Source organism: Drosophila suzukii, chromosome 3 (genome assembly GCF_043229965.1).
Source record: "Drosophila suzukii chromosome 3, CBGP_Dsuzu_IsoJpt1.0, whole genome shotgun sequence".
Taxonomy (NCBI): Eukaryota; Metazoa; Arthropoda; class Insecta; order Diptera; family Drosophilidae; genus Drosophila; species Drosophila suzukii.
This window is the reverse complement of record NC_092082.1, coordinates 53,427,774-53,452,712: the sequence shown is the minus strand read 5'-3', so window position 1 is coordinate 53,452,712 and position 24,939 is coordinate 53,427,774. Positions and strand designations below refer to the sequence as shown.

At 43.8% G+C, this 24,939-nt stretch overlaps 1 protein-coding gene and 1 pseudogene across 1 annotated transcript in view; both read left to right on the top strand.

Moving 5' to 3' along the window:
- lovit (loss of visual transmission) overlaps nt 1-24,939 on the top strand; it is a 654,250-nt gene that overhangs the window by 613,799 nt on the left and 15,512 nt on the right. The window lies entirely within an intron of this gene.
- Nucleotides 17,274-20,197, top strand: LOC139353300 (large ribosomal subunit protein uL29-like; annotated as a pseudogene).

Below are 24,939 nucleotides of genomic sequence, written 5' to 3'. Positions count from 1 at the left end.
AACCACACGGCAAACTACAGGGGCTGTCCGGTCTACAAGGAGATGAAGGACGGCATGCGAAAAGTGATAGCAACGCGTCATCAGAATACCCAAAATGCGTACACTTACTCGCGTACGACGCCGGAAGTATTTTTCGACACGGCTGCAAGATCCTCCTTTGGTCAACTAAATACCCAGAAGGGATTCTCATACGCCGATGCCCTTCGATCGGGGACGGAAAACCCACTCCAGTCTAATCTAGGAAACGCTCAGCAGATCCAAGAACAGTCGCAAAGCACTCTGGAAACTATGATGGTCACCATGCAACAAAGTATGATGGAACTCATGTCATTCATGAAAACGACCATGCAAACACTGGTTCAAAACCAGAACATGGTGTTACAGCTACTTGCAGCTAAGCAGTCCAAATAATCAGATGGTAAATCTAAGAATAACAATGTGGAACGCCAATGGCGTTTCACGGCACAACCTTGAAGTAACACAGTTCCTGAATGAAAATCATATCGAAATTATGCTACTGGTAGAGACGCACCTCACAAACAAATACAACTTCCAAATAAGAGGCTACACTTTCTACCGCACAGACCATCCAGATGGTAAAGCCGGCGGAACCGGCATCCTAATCAGGGAACGCATCAAGCGCCACTTTCACCAAAGGTTTTCAACTAATTACTTGCAAGCCACGTCTATCAAAGTGCAGTCAGGCAACGGAAACCTCACCATAGCCGCTGTCTACTGCCCTCCTCGCTTTACAATTTCTGAAGGACAATTCATGGACTTCTACAACTTGCTTGGAGATCGCTTTATAGCTGCAGGGGACTATAATGCCAAACACACGCACTGGGGATCACGCCTTGTGACTCCCAAAGGAAGGCAATTATACATTGCAATCATAAAACCGAACAACAAATTAGACTATGTTTCCCCTGGCAGCCCCACATACTGGCCAACAGACCCCAGGAAAGTTCCAGACCTAATAGACTTTGCGGTGACAAAAAACATTCCCCGCAATATAATAAGCGCCAAAGCGCTTTCGGACCTGTCGTCAGACCATTCGCCAGTGCTAATAACTCTTCTTCAAAGCACAAAAACCACAGATCACCCCCTCAGGCTGACGTCGCACAGAACCAACTGGTTAAAATATAAAAAGTATGTAAGCTCACACATCAAATTAACCCCTCACTTTAACATCGAAGCGGACATCGACTGCTCTACCGATGCTCTTGAAGAAGTATTCGTGGAGGCAGCCACTATCTCAACACCACAAGGCAGGGACGTGCAAACCAACCACTTCAAAACTAATCTGCAAATTTAATGGTTAGTCCTAGAAAAGAGGCGCCTGCGACGTGCCTGGCAAACCAACAGATCGCCGTCATCAAAACAACGTCTTAAGGAAGCCACTCGCTCACTAAATTGAGCTCTGAAGCAAGAAACAGAAAATGCACAGCTGCAGTACATTAAAAAACTATCGCCAACCAGTAAAAAACATCCTCTGTGGAGGGCTCACCCAAATCTGAGCTCTCCAATCGAAACAGTCACTCCGATAAGAAACTCATCTGGCATCTGGGCCCGCAGCGACGAAGATAGAGCCGAAACTTTTGCTTTACATCTAAGAAACGTCTTCCAGCCGAACCCTGCCACTGGTTCATTTTTCCTACCACAAATCGAATCTAAATCTATTTCCCTACCACCATTGTTTCAGCCAAAGGAGATCGCGAAAGTCATTGGGGAACTGAAACCGAAAAAGGCCCCTGGCGGTGACCAAATAACCCCAAAAATGTTAATTGAACTTCCAAACTCTGACATTGAGGTTATTTGTAAGCTCTTCAATGGGATTATAACTCTCGGCTACTATCCGAAAAAATGGAAAAAATCTATTGTCGGGTCACGCAGCCGCAGCAGCCAACTAACTTCTTAATTCGATCTCTTATATTAATGGCATCGCGAAAGGTAGCTCTCTTTATCTAGCTCTCTCGTCTTTTGTGTACTTGCATTTTTCGGCCCAGCTTTCGGCTGGCTGTCCCTTTGTAAATCAGTACGAATTCTGATCTCGACATAAAACGCATTCTCGTCTCGCCTGCTGTACTCTCTCTCGCTAATAAATTGTTAACAAGCCTAAAGCAACCTGAAATTCGTATTTTAATTTAGCAACAACTAATAAAAAAGCTTATTAGTTCAACATTGGTGACCCCGACGTGATTTGTGCATAAATAATACTAAGTGCAAATCATATAAGTCTATTTATTGACTTTTTTCATTCTTGCTTCTGCGGTGCATTGGTGTAGCAACAATCATAAGGCCATAAATGCAGTGAGCGCTATAAATAAATAGCAGTTGGTGATTGCGGAAATTTACATATAAGGCGCAAAATCAGCTATACATAGAAGCGTACATAGCCAAGTAACGGGCTGTTATTCCCTCGTTTGCTTTGCGCTCATCTTCCCGCTGGAGCCGAATTTCGGGCATTTCGTCTGCTGTTGTTGTTGTAGCCATGCCTACGGGAGCTTTTGGAGATGTTACCGCTGATGCAAACAGGGCAATATTTTTAAAGCGCAAGGCAACGGCTTTATTTAATAGAGTGGAGCGCTTAGTGGATTCCCTATCAAGTGCGGCGTTAACTTCATGCGACGAATCCGGTCTTCATGTGAGGTTAGAGTTGATTGATGAGCTTCAAGAGTCATTTAAAAAGGTGCTCGGTGAGCTCGAAGAGTTGGATTTAGAGGAAATTGAAAGTGATTTAAGTGAGAAATTTGATGACATTCTCGTAACTCTGAAGTCATCGGTTCGATCCGAAATTTCAAAGCGCACCTCACAGCTTCTTTCGCATTCAACTTTTGCTGACGGCATCACTCCGGGAGTTTTCGGCCCCCAGCAGCGTCAGCCTCGACATAGGGCAGCATTGCTGCCCCCACTGGAGCTTCCAAAATTCGCTGGAGGTTATGCAAATTGGTTTGACTTTTATTCTATGTTTACCACGATCATAGATAGTCATCCGGACCTCACCAACGTAGAAAAGCTGCAGCATCTACGATCATGCCTGAGGGACGCAGCGTTGGAAACTATTCGCTCATTGGAAATTTCGGATGGCAACTACGCAATTGCTTTAGATTTGCTGAAAAATAGATTTGATAATCGACGTTTGGTTTTTCAGGCACACATTATTGAGATCCTGGGACTAAAGGCGGTGCAGAGTGGTTCCGTCTCGACACTTCGGGATCTGTCCAATAAATTCAATGCTCATATTCGTGCTCTCAAGGGACTGGGCACGACAGAACAAATCGCAGGATGCATCATCGTCCAAGTCCTGTTCCAAAGGTTGGATCCGGCAAGTCAGGCAAAGTGGGAAAAGCGTTTAGAGGACCCTGCCTTCGTCAATTTAATTCCTACGTGGGAGTCAATGGCATCATTTCTGGAGCAGCGATGCAGGACGTTGGAGACTATGGATTTCGCCATGGCAAACTATACGCCGGGCAATCAGGTGGGAAGTAACAGAATACCCAATGCGCGTAGATCAGCATTTGTTGCCTCGAACGCTAACCCCTGGATTTGTATATTCTGTAATGATACAGGGCATTCCATTTCTTATTGTCAGAATTTTAAAATCCTGTCTCCTGCGAATAGGCTTCAAGAAGCGAAGCGGCTCGGTCTTTGCATAAATTGTCTTAAGGTTGGTCATCAAGTTCGGCAATGCAACTCTAGTAGTTGTCGTTCATGCGGATCTAAGCACCACACCCTGCTTCACCTGGGAAACTCACCTTCTTTTCCTTCACAAGAAGGAGCACAGCTTCAAGAAGCACTTCCTTCTGCTTCACCCTCTGCACTGCCATCCACTTCGACTGCTCTTATTGCACAGGAATTTAGTAATGATATTGTGCTCTTAGCAACGGCTAGCATTTTAGTAAAAAACCGTTCTGGGGTTTTCGTTCCCTGTCGAGCTCTACTCGATTCGGGCTCCCAACTGCATTTAATAACGTCCCGATTCGCAAATCAGCTTCAAGTAAAGAAAGTAAAATCCTCAGCATCTGTAACTGGAGTTGGAGATTCCAGTTTTGTGACGGACGGTCACTCGGTCAATATTACGATTCAGTCCCGAACTTCCGAATACTCGGCCAACATTACCGCGGTGATTGCTCCGAACATAACAGAGCGACAGCCTAGCTTCAACGTCGACATTGGCAGCTGGAACATACCCAAAAATATACAGTTAGCTGACCCAAGGTTTTTTGCTCCCCAGCGGGTGGATCTTTTAATCGGAGCCAGCCTCTTTTTCGAGATGTTGTGCGTTGGCCAAATCAAGCTCCCACCTGGAATACCCCTAATTCAAAAGACGCGTCTGGGTTGGGTTGTTTCTGGAGGCTATGGCCTTTCCAATGGCTCGGTTTTAATGTCGTCTCAAGATGAACTTCTCGCTAGTAGAGAGAATAGTTTCGATCGGTTAGATGATCTTCTTCGACGATTTTGGGAAGTGGAAAGCTGCGCCGAGCCAATTATACGCGCTACTAAGGAAGAATTGGACTGTGAAGCACATTTCGTAAGACACGTCAATCGTTTGCCAGCTGGTGATTATTCTGTTCGGCTGCCTGCCAAGTTTAATCTAGATCTTTTGGGAGAGTCCTACCAGCAAGCTTATCGAAGATTTTTGTCCCTAGAGAGAAAGTTGAATCGTCAGCCATCTTTGAAGGCTCAATATGCAGCATTCATAAAAGAATATCTCGATCTAGGACATATGTCATCAGTTTCTGCCGCTGACATCGGGTTGTGCCGATATATCTTGCCTCATCATTGCGTCATAAAGGAAGATAGCTCCACTACAAAGCTTCGCGTAGTTTTTGATGGATCGGCGGCCAGTTCCTCAGGCTATTCTCTCAACGATGTTCTTATGGCAGGCCCTGTTATTCAGCCTAAGCTGTTCCAGATTCTTCTACGGTTTCGTTCACACCCAGTAGCAATCACAGAAGACATTTGCAAAATGTACCGTTGTGTTAGGGTTCAGCCTGAGGACAGCCATTTGCAATGCATTTTGTGGAGGGACTCCCCCAGGATCAATTGCGGGTGTTTAAGCTAGACACCGTTACTTATGGCACGAAGCCAGCATCATTTCTGGCTGTGCGAGCTATGCATCAGTTGGCAGCAGACGAGCATACAGCGTTTCCGCTTGGGGCTGAGGTCATTCGTCGCGATTTTTATGTGGATGATTTGATATCTGGAGCCAAGTCCAAGGAAGAGGCAGTCATCATTATGGATCAGGCATCAAAACTTCTAGCCAAGGGAAAATTTAAGCTTAGAAAGTGGTGCTCCAATGTGTCGGCTGTTTTGGATGGAGTTGCAGACAAGGATAAGGAGTCCTATTTGAAGTTTGATGATGGCACTGATTTTGCAAAAACCTTAGGTCTCGCTTGGGATCCAGTCTCTGACCAACTACTGTTTTCCTTTTCGGTCTTACAGTCAACCTCAAGCCCCTGCAGGCGATCTGTCCTGTCTGCAATAGCGCGATTCTACGATCCTCTCGGGTTGGTTGGACCTGTGATCACAAAATCGAAAATTTTCCTTCAACAACTGTGCAAGGAGAAGTTATCCTGGGATGAAAGCCTTCCTGAGTCACAGAATACGGAATGGAGTGCTATATGTACGAGTTTTGGGCAGATTAAGCATGCGTCATTTCCTCGGCTGGTTCGATCTCCAAACTCTGAGAGTGAAATACAAGGATTTTGTGATGCCAGCATAGAAGCATATGGTGCTTGTGTCTACATCGTTTGCAAAGGCCGATCTCAATTACTTTGCTCAAAGTCAAGGGTAGCCCCCTTGAAAACACTCACTGTGCCCAAGTTGGAACTGTGTGGGGTGGAGCTCCTGTCTAGGCTCATCGCAGAAGTGTCTGGGACGAGTGCATTTGAGGGAAAGGTTTATTGCTGGAGCGACTCTGCTGTTGCGCTTTCATGGATCCGGGACGAGCCGTCCAGATTCAATATTTTTGTAGCGAACCGAGTAGCTGCCATTCAGGAGCTAACTGAGTCAGTGGAGTGGCGATATGTTCCAACTTCTTTAAATCCAGCTGACATTCTCTCCCGAGGTGCTTTTCCTGCTGAGCTCAACGAGTCTCCTCTCTGGACTCATGGACCAAAATTCCTCTGTGGTCCCAAAGCTGACTGGCCGACCCCAATCACTGCTGAAAAGCCAACGCTTGAGGTTCGTCGGAGGATTCTGCTAATAAAATCTCCATATGAAGACATAGTGTCCAGTTCCAAATTTGCCAATTCCTTTGCTGCCCATCAAAGAGTTTTCGGATACGTCTATAAGTTTAGTAATCGCATCCATCGCCCTACGCTCACGGTGTCTGACCTTCAAGGCGGTACGCTGCTGTTGCTTCGTCTTGTCCAGCGCTCACATTTATGGGATGACATCAAATCATTGCAGTCAAAGGGAATGGTGCACTCCTCCAGCTCACTCGCATCTCTTTCGCCATTCATTGACCAATTTGGGCTTCTTAGAGTGGATGGCCGGCTGAGGAATTCTTCTCTGGATTTTAATGGGCGTCATCCAATTATATTACCACGGAGTCATTCGGTCACTATTGCCATTATTACTCACTTTCATGATCGCAATCTGCACACTGGGCCACGGGCATTACTTGGCATAATTCGATCCCAATATTGGCCTATTGGGGGGAGAAAGACGGTAATGAAGGCGGTAAACAAATGCATTAGATGCTTTCGAATGAAGCCTCGAGTAGTGGAGCATATAATGGCGGATCTTCCAAAGGAACGACTTGATGGATCTCATGCATTCGAAGTCACTGGCATTGACTTTTGCGGGCCATTTCTCTACAAGTCAGAGGTGCGAAGCAAGCCTCCAGTAAAATGCTACGTTTGTGTCTTCATTTGCTTCGCCACGAAGGCTATTCATCTGGAGTTGGTCAAGGATCTCTCTACGGTATCGTTTCTACATGGCCTCAAACGATTTATATGCACTAGAAGAAGGCCGCCGCCGATTTGGTCTGATAATGCAACCAACTTTGTTGGAGCTCGCAATGAGCTGCTCGAACTAAGGCGTCTTTTCCTCAGCAGTGATCATCAGAGGACTTTTGCCTAGCTGAGGCTATTGATTGGTGTTTCATTCCTCCTAGGTCGCCACGCTTTGGCGGTCTTTGGGAAGCGACTGTGAAGATCGCTAAGCATCATTTCTACCGCGCTGTTGGCACTGCTGTTTTAGCCTTTGAGGAGTTGCGGACCCTGGTGTGTCACATTTCGGCGGTTGTTAATTCTCGACCATTAGTCTCGATTTCAGAAAACCCAGCTGATTTGGATGTATTAACCCCAGCACATTTTTTGAATGGTGGTCCGCCTTCTTCTTTCGTCGAGCCGGATGTGACCAGTCTTAACTTCAATCGCTTGGATGGATGGCAACGCGTGGCTTACTTGCAGCAGATCTTTTGGTCCCGATGGAAGGAAGAATACGTAACATTGCTACAACAGCGTTCCAAGTGGCGAACCCCAAAACCTGGCCTGGTTGTCGATGACTTAGTTCTGGTTAAGGACGAAAACTTGCCTCCCATGAAGTGGCCCCTCGCCAGAGTGATCGAGCTTCTCTTCGGTGGAGATGGGGTTGCTCGAGTTGCCGTTCTGAAGACAGCATCAGGAGTGACAAAGCGAGCAGTAAACAAGCTGTGTCTGCTACCCCTTAAGGATAATGTTGAAGCCCAGGCTTCCAACGGGGGGAGTATGTCGGGTCACGCAGCCGCAGCAGCCAACTAACTTCTTAATTCGATCTCTTATATTAATGGCATCGCGAAAGGTAGCTCTCTTTATCTAGCTCTCTCGTCTTTTGTGTACTTGCATTTTTCGGCCCAGCTTTCGGCTGGCTGTCCCTTTGTAAATCAGTACGAATTCTGATCTCTACATAAAACGCATTCTCGTCTCGCCTGCTGTACTCTCTCTCGCTAATAAATTGTTAACAAGCCTAAAGCAACCTGAAATTCGTATTTTAATTTAGCAACAACTAATAAAAAAGCTTATTAGTTCAACATCTATTATCATTATGATACAGAAGCCCGGAAAAGACCACACAATTCCGTCATCTACAACCAATTAGTTTATTATCGTGTCTGTCTAAGCTGTTCGAAAAATGCCTTCTAACTCGCATAACACCATATCTAGGAGCACACAATATTATCCCTGCTCATCAATTTGGATTTCGTCAAAACCATGGAACAATCGAACAAGTTAACAGAATAGGATCAGAAACACGCACAGCCTTTGAGCATCGGGAATACTGCAGCGCAATATTCCTCGATGTATCTCAAGCCTTAGATCGAGTATGGCTAGATGGCCTCATGCACAAAATCAAAACACACTTACCTGATTACATTCACAAGCTTCTTGAGTCGTATCTATACAGCAGGACCTTCGCAGTAAGGTGCAATACGACAACATCCGACGACTACATTATCAAAGCTGGAAGCGCGCTAGGGCCTACTCTGTTCCTCCTATACACAGCGGATGTTCCCACGAACGAGCAGCTAACAACATCTACGTTCGCTGACGACACCGCAATTTTAAGTCACTCGAGGTGCCCAGGCCGAGCCACAACACAGCTAGCAAACCACCTCCTCGTAGTAGAGAGGTGGCTATCTGATTGGCGGATTAAAATAAATGAACAAAAATGTAAACACATAACGTTTACTCTCAACAGGCAAACATGCCCTCCACTATTATTGAATAATACGCAGATTCCCCAAGTCAACGATGTAACGTATCTCGGCGTCCACCTTGACAGACGACTAACCTGGAGAAGACACATCGAACGCAAAAAAGTACATCTAAAACTAAAGGCCAGCAGCTTCCACTGGATTCTTAACGCTCGTTCGCCCCTGCGTCTGGACTACAAGGTTTTGCTCTACAACTCCACTCTCAAGCCCATCTGGACATATGGCTCCCAGCTATGGGGGAACGCCAGCAGAAGCAACATGGACATTATACAGCGCGTTCAATCGAAAATCCTGCGAACTATCACTGGGGCACCATGGTATATTCGCAACCAAAACATCTACAGGGACCTAAGCATTCTTACCGTAAAAGATGAAATAGACAAACAAAAAGCGTCCCACAACGAAAAACTCTCTGTGCACCCCAATCGCCTCGCAAGAGGCGAGACTTGGGTTTCCAGCCGATCCCGTCTACAACGCAACGACCTGCCAAGCCAGCTATAACTTTCGGGCCCCTTTAGCACAACATCAGTCATATGACTGTGAGTTAGATTAATTAGTCTAAGATTTGATACACTTATTGTTAGTATCCAAAGGGAGAAGATTCAATAAATAAATAGCAAAGCAAAAAAAATAAAACTTTAAAATACAGAATTATAAGCCTCTACAATTAAATACTCTCTTCACATATCCCCCAATCATTTTAACTATGCCTGGTCCTACTCATCTTGAAACCTCAAAAACCCCAAACTGACATAAAATCTTACAGACCCATTCTTAGTTCAACATCTAACTTGTATATACCTATTGCTAAATTTTCCACGTCCAATTCCCCCCATAAAAACTCTCCCTTGAGCAGGAGGCAACAATAATAATAAACAGACTCAGACTACGACACACAATCTTAACCAATGCCCACTACCTTGACACTTCTAAAAACAATTTGTGCCCATTGTGTAACAATGCACGCATAAATATTGAACATATAATATGTTCTTGCCCTTCCCTCTCCGCACAACGTTCTGAATCTTTCCGGAACCTGGATCCTATCCTATCTATAGCTAACTCTACAAACGACAACTTCAACAACATCTTTAACTTTCTGATCAAATCACAAATTATTAATAAAATATAATTAAACAAAACAAAAAAATCAAAATATATTTAAAAACAAATAAAATAATATCAAATGTATACTAGAAATGAGCATAAAAAACAATGTAAATATCTAACCATATAGAAATTAATAATAAATAAATAACCATAAGAAAACAAAATAAATTGATATTAAACGTGAAGAGCTGAAGTCCTAAAGCTGCTATAGCTCATGCCCATCGTTATCGTTTAGTTTATAATTAACTGTTAGCATTATATAAATAAATAAATAACCAAACCTAAAACCCAATAACGTTAATACTGATCACTTAACTTTTATATATATAATTATCACGGTTTTATTTAAATTCAAAAAAATATCTAATATTCAAACCACGGCAAATTCAGTTTGAAATAAGTCCCGATAATAATATGTCCGAAAATGCAAACACCACTGAGGATGATTTTATAGTCGAATTGACAAATCATCTAAATTAAATTTATTCATCACTTCCAATGAATCGGGATGATTCAATTTAAAAGGGGGAGAGTTATCCAGCACAAGATCCCAGCCTCCTTACCCAAGTTATAAACCAATTCTTTGAAAACAGTTCTAAACTGAAACCCAAGTCATAAACAATTTCTTATAAACAATTCTTAGCTGGGAAACCCTTACACAGCTTTCCCACAGAATCCCAAATTGCTTCCCCACTTCAGTAGAAGTTCATTATTAAGATTCAATTGCGCCCCGGTCCTTATAACATAAACAAAGCTGAGTCCACAAGTTAATGTAAACACAAGCATCCGGTCAACACCCGGCGAACCCAAAAACTGCAGAGTAATCCGCTTAGCATAATCTCACAATCGAGCAGAGAACTTGGTCATCAAATTTTCCAACTCTCTTGAGTCCAACTCGTGTCCAACTGTTAAGGAGTTCCCCAATTCTCTCAAACCGAGGTTTGCTTATCAGCTAATCGGCCTTTGGTCTGACAGTCCGTTTTGGCATCTGAGAAGATCAGTTCTAACCTACATTAATTGTGAACAGTGAAATAAAAGTCGATATTAAGGAGAAATTAAAATTAAGGGAAAATACAAAAAAAATATTTTTCTTTAATAATTCACTAATGAAATAATAAATTTGCATACATCGGCTGCTTATGCGGTCAGGACATGGGAATATACTGACACTTGCACTTCCCGTATGTCTGGCTTAGAGGCGCGTTTGCCTGATCGTATTTCAGTTGGCCAATTGAGTTTAACAGCCGGGACTTTATGTTTGTGTAGGTATACTGTAGCACAATGTTGGCATTGGTAGTGGTAACTCGCTACAACGATAAATGCATACTACACTAGTATTTAAATCATTATAAAATTGGGTAGAAAAGGAAAAACGTTATTAGATTAATGAATGTAAAAAAGGCAATATTTGTTTGTACTCATTGTTCATGCAAGAAAGGCGTTAAATTTCGGGAGGCGGTGTAGAGCGGCAGTTTTCTCTAGATGTCTACACCTAGCGTGCTCGCATTGCCCTTTGCTCTCCCTCTCCATCTTTTCTCAAAGTCTCCGCTTCGCTCTGGAGCGCTTAAGTTAAGTTAGGCTTGAGCAGTTATATTTTGCAAGTGTCACAAAAAACACCCACGCACGTCGCGTAAAAAACGCGAAAGAACACCGGTGTTTTTGCGTACAATTTTTCTTGGGATTTCACCTAATTTCAGCAGCCCCAACAGTTATGGTCCTTCGAGCTTTCATAATAATTGTATTTTCTTCTCCTGGAGTGTTCTTGCATTTTTCCCAGCAGCAACGGTGGCTCGAACCGCTTCAGATAAGTTCCATTTATTTTTGTTATTGGCCGGTGTTGGGGCGGGGTGGCTTGATCGCTGAAATAGGTGAAACCCCAAGATCGAATGGTACGCATAAAAACACGGGGGTACTTTGGGGTTTTTACGCGACGTGCATATATGTTTATTTGTACACTTTAACTTAAGCGATCCAGAGCAGAGCGGAATCTTAGTGGAGAGATGGACTGCGGGAGCGGACGGCAGTGCGAGCGCGCGAGATGTAGACATCTAGATAAAACTGCCGTTCGACACTGCCTCCTGAAATTATACGCCCGCGGGGTATGGAACTTAATATTCGGATGGAGTATTCTTAGGAGGGACTTTTTGTACGAAAACTTGTGCTGAATAGGACGAAATGGTTTGTGGAACTGAGGCTGATACTGGCCTTGGAGGGTCGGATGGAATCGGCGGAGTAGTAGGACCGCTGTTTCGATGCAGCAATGTGTGATGCCGATCCTGGCAGGTGAGACAGTTTTGAGCGCTTGTGCAATCCCGGAATTGATGGCTGCTTGCAAAGCAATTGGAGCACAACTGCTTTCTTTAGATGTAGGCTAGGCGATTATTTGTAGGAAGCCTGGACATATACGTACGGGGTGGTTCTTCTTCGAACACAGATCGCAGCCTTTGGGTATAGGAACTAGCCTTGTGTTGAAGGAATTTATCTTTGGAAAATCTGCCACTCGATTTGTGTCTTTGGACTGGGCGTGGTGAAGATTGGCAGATCGGAAGCTATCGACGGACTCAAGAGTTCGATGGCGCTCCATCAAATAGGTATCAAGCTCAAGCCACGTAGGAGTTTCGGCTTTATTTTGGATGGATTGCTCCCATAATGAGAGAGTGAGCTTTGGCAGTTTTGTCGAGCACATATAAACCAGGATAGGGTTCCAATACTCAACATTAACACCGGAAAATTTTAAGGAAGATAAGCAACCTTGAAAAATGCGTTGAAGTTCTTTTAAGGCTGCTCCCGACTCCTGTGCTATGGTTTGCACATTGAAAAGTGTTTTCAGGTGACTGTTCACTTGCAATCGCTTATTTTCGAAACGCTCAGTTAGGTTATTCCAGGCTGAGCGAAAGCCATCATTGGTGAGTGGGGATCTTGAAACTATGGAATGAGCGTCGGAATAATTTTTCAACGGGCGTTAGACTAGGATTGTCTATGTATATTGCCGTGAAAGGGTCCCGGAAAGTGGGCCAGCGAAGATAATCGTCAGAGAAAACCTCTGTGTCGATAGGAGGGAGCCGACAGCCATAAGACGTGGAATTTGGGGACGGAGTTACTGGAGCTTACGGTATTTGGGAGGAGCCTTTTTGGATTTGTTCCATCAGCTGTGCGGCAAATATTTCATAAGTGGAGTACGTTTGGACTTGGACTTTAGTATGGATTTCGTGTCAGCGGCGCTCTCGCCTGCAGCTATAATGCAGTAGGAGCATATGTCGTATGCTGCCTTTACCGTTTGCCACAAGGAATTGAAGTGATCTCATCGGATTTTACAGGCGGATAACGTTGGGGTAGGAGCACCTGGAGCGTTCACAGTGGCCTCAAAGTGGATCAGGCAGTCAGCTGTGGCCATAAATCGGGTTTAAGCGGATTTTACTGATGTTGCCATGACGTTATATAATTTAGAATTTTAATTCAGAAGTAAGGAAACGGATTGGAATCAAATTGGAATTTAGGAACCAATGCCCAGTGCCCAAAAATATTCCAGTTTCCCTTGCCCACAGTTGTACACTTTAAACAATTCCAGTAGATATTCCAGTGCTACTATTCAAATCATATATTCCTTTAATATATTTTTAATTCCAATTGTGGACGATTCTAACATTTTTTCCTTAAGAATTCAACTTTTTATTTTTTACTGTGTTCCAGCTGCGTGTTTATATTTACATTAATATTTGTCCAAGACAATATTTCAGGTTCTTTTGCCCACAATTGTACACTTGAAACAATTCTAGTAGATATTTCAGTGCTACTATTCAACTAAAATATTTCTCAAATATATTTTCAATTCCAATTGTGTGCAATTTAAAACTGAGCCACAGTAAAAAATTCCCGATCATAAAATTGTTTATTAAGATTTGGACTCTTTAATATATCCGTTACTCGTAGAGTAAAAGGGTATACTAGATTCGTCGGAAAGTACCACAAGGAATTGAAGTGATCTCATCGGATTTTACAGGCGGATAACGTTGGGGTAGGAGCACCTGGAGCGTTCACAGTGTCCTCAAAGTGGATCAGGCAGTCAGCTGTGGCCATAAATCGGGTTTAAGCGGATTTTACTGATGTTGCCATGACGTTATATAATTTAGAATTTTAATTCAGAAGTAAGGAAACGGATTGGAATCAAATTGGAATTTAGGAACCAATGCCCAGTGCCCAAAAATATTCCAGTTTCCCTTGCCCACAGTTGTACACTTTAAACAATTCCAGTAGATATTCCAGTGCTACTATTCAAATCATATATTCCTTTAATATATTTTTAATTCCAATTGTGGACGATTCTAACATTTTTTCCTTAAGAATTCAACTTTTTATTTTTTACTGTGTTCCAGCTGCGTGTTTATATTTACATTAATATTTGTCCAAGACAATATTTCAGGTTCTTTTGCCCACAATTGTACACTTGAAACAATTCTAGTAGATATTTCAGTGCTACTATTCAACTAAAATATTTCTCAAATATATTTTCAATTCCAATTGTGTGCAATTTAAAACTGAGCCACAGTAAAAAATTCCCGATCATAAAATTGTTTATTAAGATTTGGACTCTTTAATATATCCGTTACTCGTAGAGTAAAAGGGTATACTAGATTCGTCGGAAAGTATGTAACAGGCAGAAGGAAGCGTTTCCGACCCCATAAAGTATATATATTGTTGATCAGGATCACTAGCCGAGTCGATCTAGCCATGCCCGTCTGTCCGTCTGTCTGTCCGGATGACCGCTGAGATCTGAGATTTGGCGTGCAGATTCCTGAGCTTCTTACGCAGCGCAAGTTTGTTTCAGTAGAGTGCCACGCCCACCCTAACGCCCACAAACCGCCCAAAACTGTGGCTCCTACAGTTTTGATGCTAGAATAAAAATTTTAACTGAAATGTAATGTTCTCATCAATACCTATCGATTGACCCAAAAAAAAGTTTGCCACGCCCACCGTAACGCCCAAACGCTTAAATCTGTATACCGCCGGTAGGTGGCGCATTTTAATCTCGCTTTGCTACTTGCATATCTCTATTTAGCTGAGTAACGGGTATCTGATAGTCGAGGTACTCGACTATAGCGTTCTTCCTTGTTATACCCGTTACTCGTAGAGTAAAAGGGTATACTAGATTCGTCGGAAAGTATGTAAAAGGCAGAAGGAAGCGTTTCCGACCCCATAAAGTATATATATTCTTGATCAGGATCACTAGCCGAGTCGATCTAGCCATGTCCGTCTGTCTGTCTGTCTGTCCGTCCGGATGAACGCTGAGATCTCGGAAACTATGAGAGCTAGGCTATTGAGATTTGGCGTGCACATTCCTGAGCTTCTTACGCAGCGCAAGTTTGTTTCAGTAGAGTGCCACGCCCACTCTAACGCCCACAAACCGCCCAAAACTGTGGCTCCTACAGGTTTGATGCTAGAATAAAAATTTTAGCTGAAATGTAATGTTCTCATCAATACCTATCGATTGACCCAAAAAAAAGTTTGCCATGCCCACTTTAACGCCCACAAACCGGAAAAACTTGTGACGCCCACAATTTTCATGCTAGACAAAAAATTTTAACTGAAATGTATTGGTCCCGTAAATACCTATCTATTGATCCAAAAAAAATTTGCCACGCCCACTCTAACGCCCATAACGCTTAAATCTGTATACCGCCGGTAGGTGGCGCATTTTAATCTCGCTTTGCTGCTTGCATATCTCTATTTAGCTGAGTAACGGGTATCTGATAGTCGAGGTACTCGACTATAGCGTTCTTCCTTGTTATACCCGTTACTCGTAGAGTAAAAGGGTATACTAGATTCGTCGGAAAGTATGTAACAGGCAGAAGGAAGCGTTTCCGACCCCATAAAGTATATATATTCTTGATCAGGATCACTAGCCGAGTCGATCTAGCCATGTCCGTCTGTCCGTCTGTCCGTCTGTCCGTCTGACCGTCTGTCCGTCTGTCCGTCTGTCCGTCTGTCCGTCTGTCTGTCCGTCCGGATGAACGCTGAGATCTCGGAAACTATGAGAGCTAGGCTATTGAGATTTGGCGTACAGATTCCTGAGCTTCTTACGCAGCGCAAGTTTGTTTCAGTAGACTGCCACGCCCACTCTAACGCCCACAAACCGCCCAAAACTGTAACTCCTACAGTTTTGATGCTAGATAGAAAATTTTAACTGAAATGTATTGTTCTCATCAAAACCTATCGATTGACCTAAAAAAAAGTTTGCCACGCCCACTTAAACGCCCACAAACCGCGAAAACCTGTGACGCCCGCAATTTGCATGCTAGATAAAAAATTTTAACTGAAATGTATTGGTGTCGTCAATACCTATCGATTGATCCAAAATAATTCTGCCACGCCCACTCTAACGCCCATAACGCTTAAATCTGTCTACCGCCGGTAGGTGGCGCATTTTAATTTCGCTTTGCTGCTTGCATATCTCCATTTCCCTTTGAGTAACGGGTATCTGATAGTCGAGGTACTCGACTATAGCGTTCTTCCTTGTTTTTTACTGTGTTCAAGCTGCGTGTGTATATTTACATAAATATTCTAATACATTCCACTTCCACTACTCTTCCTAATACAGTCCACTCCAACTACTTTTCTCGACCTACGATTACTGGTAAATTATTTCTAAAATTAAAAACAAAGGTACAATATCCACAAATTTACACCAGCAAATCGTCTGCAATTAAATTGTGCAATTAAGAAACAAACGCACCGATAAACAAACATAAGCGAAGTCTTCACAATTCCCGCACCGTTATTTCGCTATTCGCACATACGTATATCGACATTTTCTCCAGCGCACAGTGGGCCGAGGACTCACAATAAATGTCCCTTTCAAAGAAACAAAATTAAAGTCGGTAATTTTTTACATAAATATCCATCCGATATAATAAATATTTATTGAATCTGCCTATCCGATAGTGTGACCGGATATATTAACAAACTTCGATAAATTCTCATTAGATTCTAGTCCGTTTCCGTGTTCTTACTTCTGAATTAAAATTCTAAATTATTTTCCGCCTTAGCTCGATTTATGGCCACAGCCTACTGTCAGATCCAATTTGAGGCCACTGTGAACGTACCAGGTGCTCCTACCCCAATCGTTTCAATTCCGTGTGTCAATCCGTAAAGGCAGCATATGACATATGGTCCGATTGCGTTGAGGCTGCAGGCGAGAGCGCAGAAGACACCAAATCCTTACTAAAAGTCAATTATTACCAAACGTACTCCACTTATGAAATGTATGCCGCGCAGCTCATGAAACAAATCCAATAGGGCTAATTCCTATTACCTCAAACTGCAGTAACTGAGCTCCCTCCTATCGACACAGATGTTTTCTATGGCCGACTTTTCGGGACCTTTTCACGACGATATACATAGACAATCCGAGTCTAAGGCCCGTTGAAAAAGTATTCCATTTTTTTACGTGACCAGTGAGAAAATGGTGAAGGTTTAGTGCTCCAAGCTGAGGACCAATGCACAGTGGTTCCGTCAGAGGCCAAAAATCAAAAAAACGGATTTGAAAATATTTAAATTAAATTTACACAGTTTGTCTCTAAAATGTCCAATCTTCCAATTCGCAAACCGGTTTTCGCTGGAAACCCAACGGTACATTCTAAAAATAGAATCAAAAGCATGAACACGTGTTCATTTCAACAGCGCATCGGAGCTGTGGTGAAATATTTCAAAGCAAAAGCGCACTTCAAATCGGACTGGTAACTGTTCAAGTTGATAAATTTATAATATTCAAAATGGATCTTGAAGCTCAAGGTATTAATTTTACTTTATGAAATTAATTTATACTAACTTGATATGAAATTAATAAAATCTAACTTGATATGTGAAACCTCTTTGTTTGTACCTGTTTTGTGTGTCTCAAATTTGTTTACCTAAAGTTTTAGTTGTGATCCCACACGATTCCAAACAAGGTTTTTTTTTTATACTTATCAGAGTTTTAAGATTTTAATATCGTTAAAGTTAGGTGCGGAATGTTGCGAATGTAGTTGTAATCGTTAATATGCTAACACGACTTCTTATTTTTTCAAGGTCAAATTTTGCCAGCGCGCTGCAGCGGTGCCCCTGTGTCGTCTTTTGTGTCTCTGTTTTCGTTGTGTCTTTGTGTTCGTCTTTTGTGATTGTTTACAGCTTCTATTTGTCAGTTTATTTCTTTTACTTAAAATTGTTCTACTTATTTTTCCGTTTTTCTTTTATAATTTTTGTTTGCATTCCCAAAGGAGATTCGTATCATTGTGTATTTTCACGACATTATATTTTAAATTTATGGTGCACCAAAGGTGGTAGCAACGCTGCGAAATTACGGGAAATTATCGAGGATGTTCAAAATAATATTGAGAATAATAAATTGGCTTACAATATGATTGTTTAATTTATGATTTTTTGATATGATATTATTTTAGTAGGTGTATAGCTTGAAAATTAGACGGGGAAGATATTTAAATTTATGAAATATAAACAAAATAGTTGATTTTTCCTATGGCAACAAATGTAAAACTACACCAACCTTATAGTCTGGGAGTTTAGATAACATACCTCTAAAAATAAGAAAAAATTTGCATACTAATTTTCTATTTAAGGGGGTCTTCTCATTCAAAACCCGTTTTTTGGACCCTTTTTAAAAAAAATCTTATTTGAAAACGCAAAAAATAATTGAACATTTTTTTATTTATTGTATTACAAAAGGTTCAAAGTAAATAAAAAAAAAACATTGCCTCGATACGAAAAAAGGTGTCGTCACGGCGGCGATCGTTCCTATAGCAGCTATATCATATAGACGTACGATATGGCCATTTCTTATAACATACATACGAGGTGTGTTTAAAAAGTAAAGTGACTTTTCAAATTTCGCGGGCAACATATTTTCGATTATCGATTTTTTTGTTTTGTTATGTTGGTACACTCTTTCGTAACATCTGTACCAAGTTTCAATTGAATCCCCTTTTTTGTTTAGTTGTGAGAGGCGTAAAGGTAACAAGTTGTTTTGCGTGCTCAGCGATTTTTTGCTATCGAAAAATATGGATCAAAGGATTTGCATCAAATTTTGTGTAAAAAATAAAATTAAGTGCTCCGAAACACTTGAAATGTTTACAGTGGCATACGGTGAAACTGTTCTGAGTAAAAAAGTGTTTACAAGTGGTACAAACTCTTCCAAGATGACCGGGAAGATGCCAATGACGAGCCTCGCTCTGGACGCCCAAGCACGTCAACAACTGATAAAAACGTTCAAGCAGTGAAGAAAATTGTTTTGGAAAATCGTCGAATCACTATCAGGGAAGTTGCTGAAGATGTCGGTATATCGCTAGGCTCGTGCCATGAAATTTTTTCAAACGTTTTGGGCATGAGTCGTGTGTCAGCGAAGTTTGTTCCAAAATTGCTGAATTTTGACCAAAAGAACCGTCGCATGAGCATCGCTTTTTTGGCCAAAAACAACACCACAATAATGCCTCAGCCACCATATTCACCGGATTTGGCCCCATGTGACTTTTTCTTGTTCCCAAAACTAAAGAGACCTATAAAAGGACGGAGATTTGCAACGATTGAAGAGATAAGGACTGCATCGCTGGAAGAGCTCAAGGCTATACCGAAAAGTGCTTATGGGAAGTGCTTTGAGGATTGGAAAAACCGTTGGCATAAGTGTATTGTATCTGAGGGGGATTACTTTGAAGGGGACAACATTAATATTGATAAATAAATTAATAGTTTTTCTTGAAAATACAAAGTCACCTTACTTTTTGAACACACCTCGTATATTTATAATATTTTTTTTTAATTTTGGGGAAAATTTTGTAACAATATAACTACTAAAAGTAATTATGGCCGCAGCTCCATACAAGCCGAACCACTGTGCAATGGCAAGAGAGACCTTACCAAGCAGTTGGATAACTGAAGAATGAGCTGCCCAGCCCGTGCGTGGTCAAGGTGACCGGAAGAGCTTCCTCGAAGCTCTCCAAGATTTGCGCCATCCGCAAGGCCCTCTCGCCCCGGGACGCCAACCGCAAGACCCTCAGGGAGATCCGCAAGGGGTTCCGTCTTCCCCCAGCGCAAGTTCGCCGTCAAGGCCTAGAGGCGTCCTCCTACTGTCTAGTGTGCGTTAAGGGTACTTCGGTCCATGAAGAAGAAAACAAGTAACAAACTAACAAAAAGTTGAAAGTGCTGAGGCGAAAAGTGGTGTATGTCAAGAGCAATGACATAACTTTCGACAAACAGCCTTGACAATAGGGGATCGTATTGTGCGGCCCGCGACGATCCATTGGCACACGAATGTGTGAAGGGGAGGAAATATTGCCGAAGCACAGCCCGATCGTACTGCGATCAATCGACAGCAGAGCTTGTGGGGCAGTGTGGACTGACGACGGACGAACTCTACAGAATAATATTATTTTCCATTTTTATTCTCGATATGTTGGAGAGGACCTAACCAAGATCCCACGACCCGAATACGACGTAGCTTATGCTGGCAAATGTTGCCTGAACATCGGACGAAAATTGGAAATTCTTAAAAATACAAAAAATAAAATTTCCAATAGTATAAGATAGTATGTCAAAAAAACAACACAGAAGCTTTAATTTGTTCCATATTATTTTCAAACCAATTTTCCGATCGTTCCTATGGCTGCTGTATGATATAGACTTCCGATTTTGATAAAATTAAATTCGAAACTCAGAACTAATTAAAAAATGTTATTTCCAAGCGTCAATTTAACTAAAATTAAAAAAAGAGACTAAAAAAAGAGAGACGGACATGGCTAGATCGACTCGTCTAGTGATGCTGATCAAGAATATATACACTTTATGGGGTCGGAAAAGTCTCCTTCACTGCGTTGCAAACTTCTGACTAAAATCATAATACCCCTTGGTCCAAGGAACTTGTGAGATGGTTCCGAGGACGCCTAGCTGGAGGCGACCAAGCGGGTCGCAGGTTGCGGATAGCGAACGGCCTGTAAGGCCAGCTGTGAATAGCAGTAGGCTAGGTCAAACGGATTCCGCCAGACCGAAACCTCTGCAATAAACAGCCCCGGACAGCCAGCGGGTATCTGTCGCTGTTTAGCGGCAGTACCGTCGATGCGACTTGTTCAGCCGCATTTAAATAGTTGCTCTACACAACCCCTTTTTCCCCAAACGCAAACCTACCTCCTTCCTATCCCACACAACATCTCACCTCGGGCCGGACTAAGGTGTAAATCGGACCGTGCCGAGAGTCAGCCTGGCTGAGGGCCCGGGCTAAAAACTAGCTCAGTCTCAAACGGTGGGCTCAGGGAGATGGCGGCCCCCTGCTCTATTTATCGCCTTACCCGGGCATCGCGGATCTCTGCCCGGGTGGACCTTCCCTTTCTCCGCAACTCGTGGGAATCGATTATGGATACCAATAATTATAAAAATAAAAACACAATGGAGCCGGGCACTCCTAAGAAACCCGTGACGGAGGAGAAGATGGGTGCGACAGGATCTGCGAGCGTTGACTCCGCCTGTGCTGGCACCAGCTCGGGGGCTATCCCAAAAGGGCCCCACCCCAAACTGGGGGTGATAGGTGGAAGACAGTCGGCCGCCAGCACCTCTGCAAAGTGCGCGCCGGCGCCAAAAACTGCAGGAGGTATGACGAAGACGGTCGCTCCAACCACCGAGCAAAATAAACACACTTATGCGGAGAAGCGGACTGCCGCGCAGACACTCCGCTCACACAACAGGAGCAAGATTGCCAACCCCTCAGCTGAATGGCTGAAGAAGGTGGAATGGGCGAAGACGGTGCTCCCCAACTACGGGCAAGAGAAGCCTAATGCTGTAAGTACACAGCCAAAGAGACAACGATCTCTAGAGTTGCCTGGACCTGCGGCAAAGAGAACTAGGGTCCAACAGAACCTGTCATTTGCGGAGATAGCGCGGGACAAGGTTCTGATTGGACTGGTTGACAAGGGAAACCCCGGAGGCCGGACGCAGGCTGGTTCCAGGGCAGCGTCAAGGTGGTGTCTTGCGACAGCCAGAGATCAGCTGACCTCTACAAGAAGGCGACGGAGAAGCTCGGAGAGGTGTATCCTGGGGCGAAAATCGTTGCACTAGATTGGTGCGACGTCCCCAGCAGACCACGAGCGAGGATATGGCTGCCGTCGTCCATCAAAACACCGGAGGACATCTTCTTTATGTTGCAAAGGTGCAACCCAAATTTGCCCACGCACGACTGGAAAGTCGTAAAGGTGGAACCTCACGAGGGGCCGATCAGCCAGGCCATCGTGGTGCTGAATAAGGAGTCAGTATCCCCAATAGAGGCCGCTCACGGGGAGCTGAACTTCGGATTCAGTGCCATCCGCATAAAAGTCTACAAGGGAGACTCTAACTCGAAGGAGGACCCGACCGGCAACCCAGCCGAGCAGGTCTTTCCCGAGGAGATAGAGGCTCCTGGAGATGACGAGCCGGAAGATGGCTACTCAACCGACGCGTCGCTAAGCAGAGGGATGCAGGCGATGAACCCGGCGGACGAAGACGACGGCGACCTCAGCGGCAGCGAGGAAGCGGACGTCACGGTGGTGGAGGGGAACTCGGCAGATGTCGCTAAGACTACTGCAAGTGAACCTCCATCACAGTAAAGCAGCGTCGGCTGCCCTCCTGCTCCGCCTGGCTGACGGCGGGGCAGACCTAGTACTCATACAGGAGCCTTGGGTGGTAGGAGGCAAGGTTGTTGGACTGGGTACCAAAGATTTCAAGCTGCTGCTTGATCCAAAAGAAGGTGGGGAAGCCCAACAAGCAACAACAGGGGTGAGTCTCTTTTTAACTTCATCCTTGGCTCAAATCTATTTCTATGCAACAGGGGTAATACCCCACCCTTTATCACAAAAAATAGCCAAACAGTCATTGACCTTACCATGGTGTCAGGTAATCTGCTAGAAGCAGTCAGAAACTGGGAAGTCTCAAACGAACACTCTTTCTCTGACCATAGATTTATAGAAACCACTTTATCGCTAGACCCTCCTACTCCAGCTGAATTCGTCAACCTTAGACGTACCAACTGGCGCGCTTATAGGGAAGCCCTACTAAACATTCTTCCAATAGAACCCCCAAGTGACAACAGTGATATACTCAGTCTTGATAACATAGTAGGGATGTTCACGAATGCCTGCAACTCGGCTTTCGAAGCAGCCCACCCTAAACGCAAACCGAGAGGAACCAGAAAGCCTCCTTGGTGGACACAGAAACTTTCAGAACTCAGATCCAGTTGCAGAACCCTTTTTAACAGGGCAAAAGCAGGAAATGAGGATCTAAAATGGCAACAGTACAAGTTAGAACTAGCCTCCTACAAGAAGGCCATAAGGAAAGAAAAAAGATCAGCTTGGCAGACCTTCTGCTCAAACATAGAGGAAACAGCCGATGCAGCTCGGCTTAGGAAGATCCTCTCCAAAACAACCCCCTCCCTGGGGTACCTTCAAAAACCAGATGGCTCGTGGACAGACTCTAGTGAGGAGTCCCTAAGCCTACTACTAGACACCCACTTTCCGGGTAGTCTCCCGGTAGAACGTCTCCCAGGAAATCATGCAGGTCTAAGCATTGACTTGGAAACGCTTCTTTCCGAACGCAACATAAGTTGGGCCATAAACAGCTTCAAACCCTTCAAATCACCAGGACCCGATCATCTCTCACCTGCGCACATCCAACACGCAGGTCAACTTGCCATCAACTGGCTAAAGACAATTTTCCGTACCATTCTTAGGATAGGAACGTTGCCATCATCATGGAGGGAAACAAAGGTAGTCTTTATACCCAAAGCGGGCAAAGCCTCGCACACGACGACGAAAGATTTTAGGCCCATAAGTCTAACATCCTTTCTCCTTAAGAGCTTCGAGCGACTGATTGGACTGCACATCAGGTCAGTCATAGACTCGAAACAGTTATCAGCAGCGCAGCATGCATATTCAAAAGGCAAGTCCACCGAATCAGCTCTACACGCGGTAGTCAGCCAAATCGAAAAGTCACTCAATCACAAGGAATACGCACTTGCTGCATTCCTGGACATAGAGGGCGCTTTCAACAATGTTCTCCCTACAGCCATAACCGAATCCCTCACCGACCTGGGTGCTGAGATCCAAATCGTGGAGTTAATCCATAAATTGCTGATGAGCAGAATGGTAACCTCCACGCTAGGAATCTCAACACAAACAAGGTTCGTGAACAGGGGAACCCCTCAGGGTGGTGTACTCTCCCCCCTGCTATGGAACATCGCAGTAAATAAGCTGTTGTGCTACATGGAAGGGGGTGGATGCAAGGTTGTGGCATATGCGGACGATGTAGCCATTATTTTCTCAGGAAAATTTCCTCAGACACTATGCGATCTAATGACCGCCAAACTTAAAATACTCTCTGACTGGACAACAGAAAGAGGCCTCGAAAACGGAACTGGTGCTGTTTACAAACAGATACAAGATTCCTCAACTAAACCCACCAATATTAAATAACTGCTCTCTCTCCTTCAGTAACAACGCCAGGTATTTTGGGTTAATATTAGATAAGCGTCTGACATGGAGACTAAACAGCCAAGAGATAACGAGGAAGGCAACAATTGCCCTCTACTCCTGCAAAAAGGCCATCGGAACCAAATGGGGCATGTCCCCAAAAATCGTCAACTGGATACACACAGCGATAGTTAAGCATATTCTGCTCTACGGAGTGTCAATATGGTGGCCCGCGCTAATGAAGCAGACAACCACAACAAACCTAAACAAGGTACAACGAATGGCATCCTTATGCATAAGCGGAGCCCTTCGCACCACCCCCAACGAGGCGCTAAATGCTATTCTGAACCTTCCAAGTCTGGACTTAGCCGGCATGGAACGAGCTAAGATAGCTGCGGTTCGGATGAGGGACTTAGGGCAGTGGAAGCCCCAAATATACGGTCATGCCAGGATACTCCAGCAGGACACAATGATCCCACCTAGTACAGATCTATGTAAACCTATTGAATACATCCACACCCCCTTTGAAGCCTTGCTCCCAACCAGAGAAGACTGGGAACAAGGCCAGCCGGGCCCTACAGAGGCAGCCAATTTCTACACTGACGGCTCAAAATTAAATAATCAAGTCGGAGGAGGTATATACTCCGAACAACT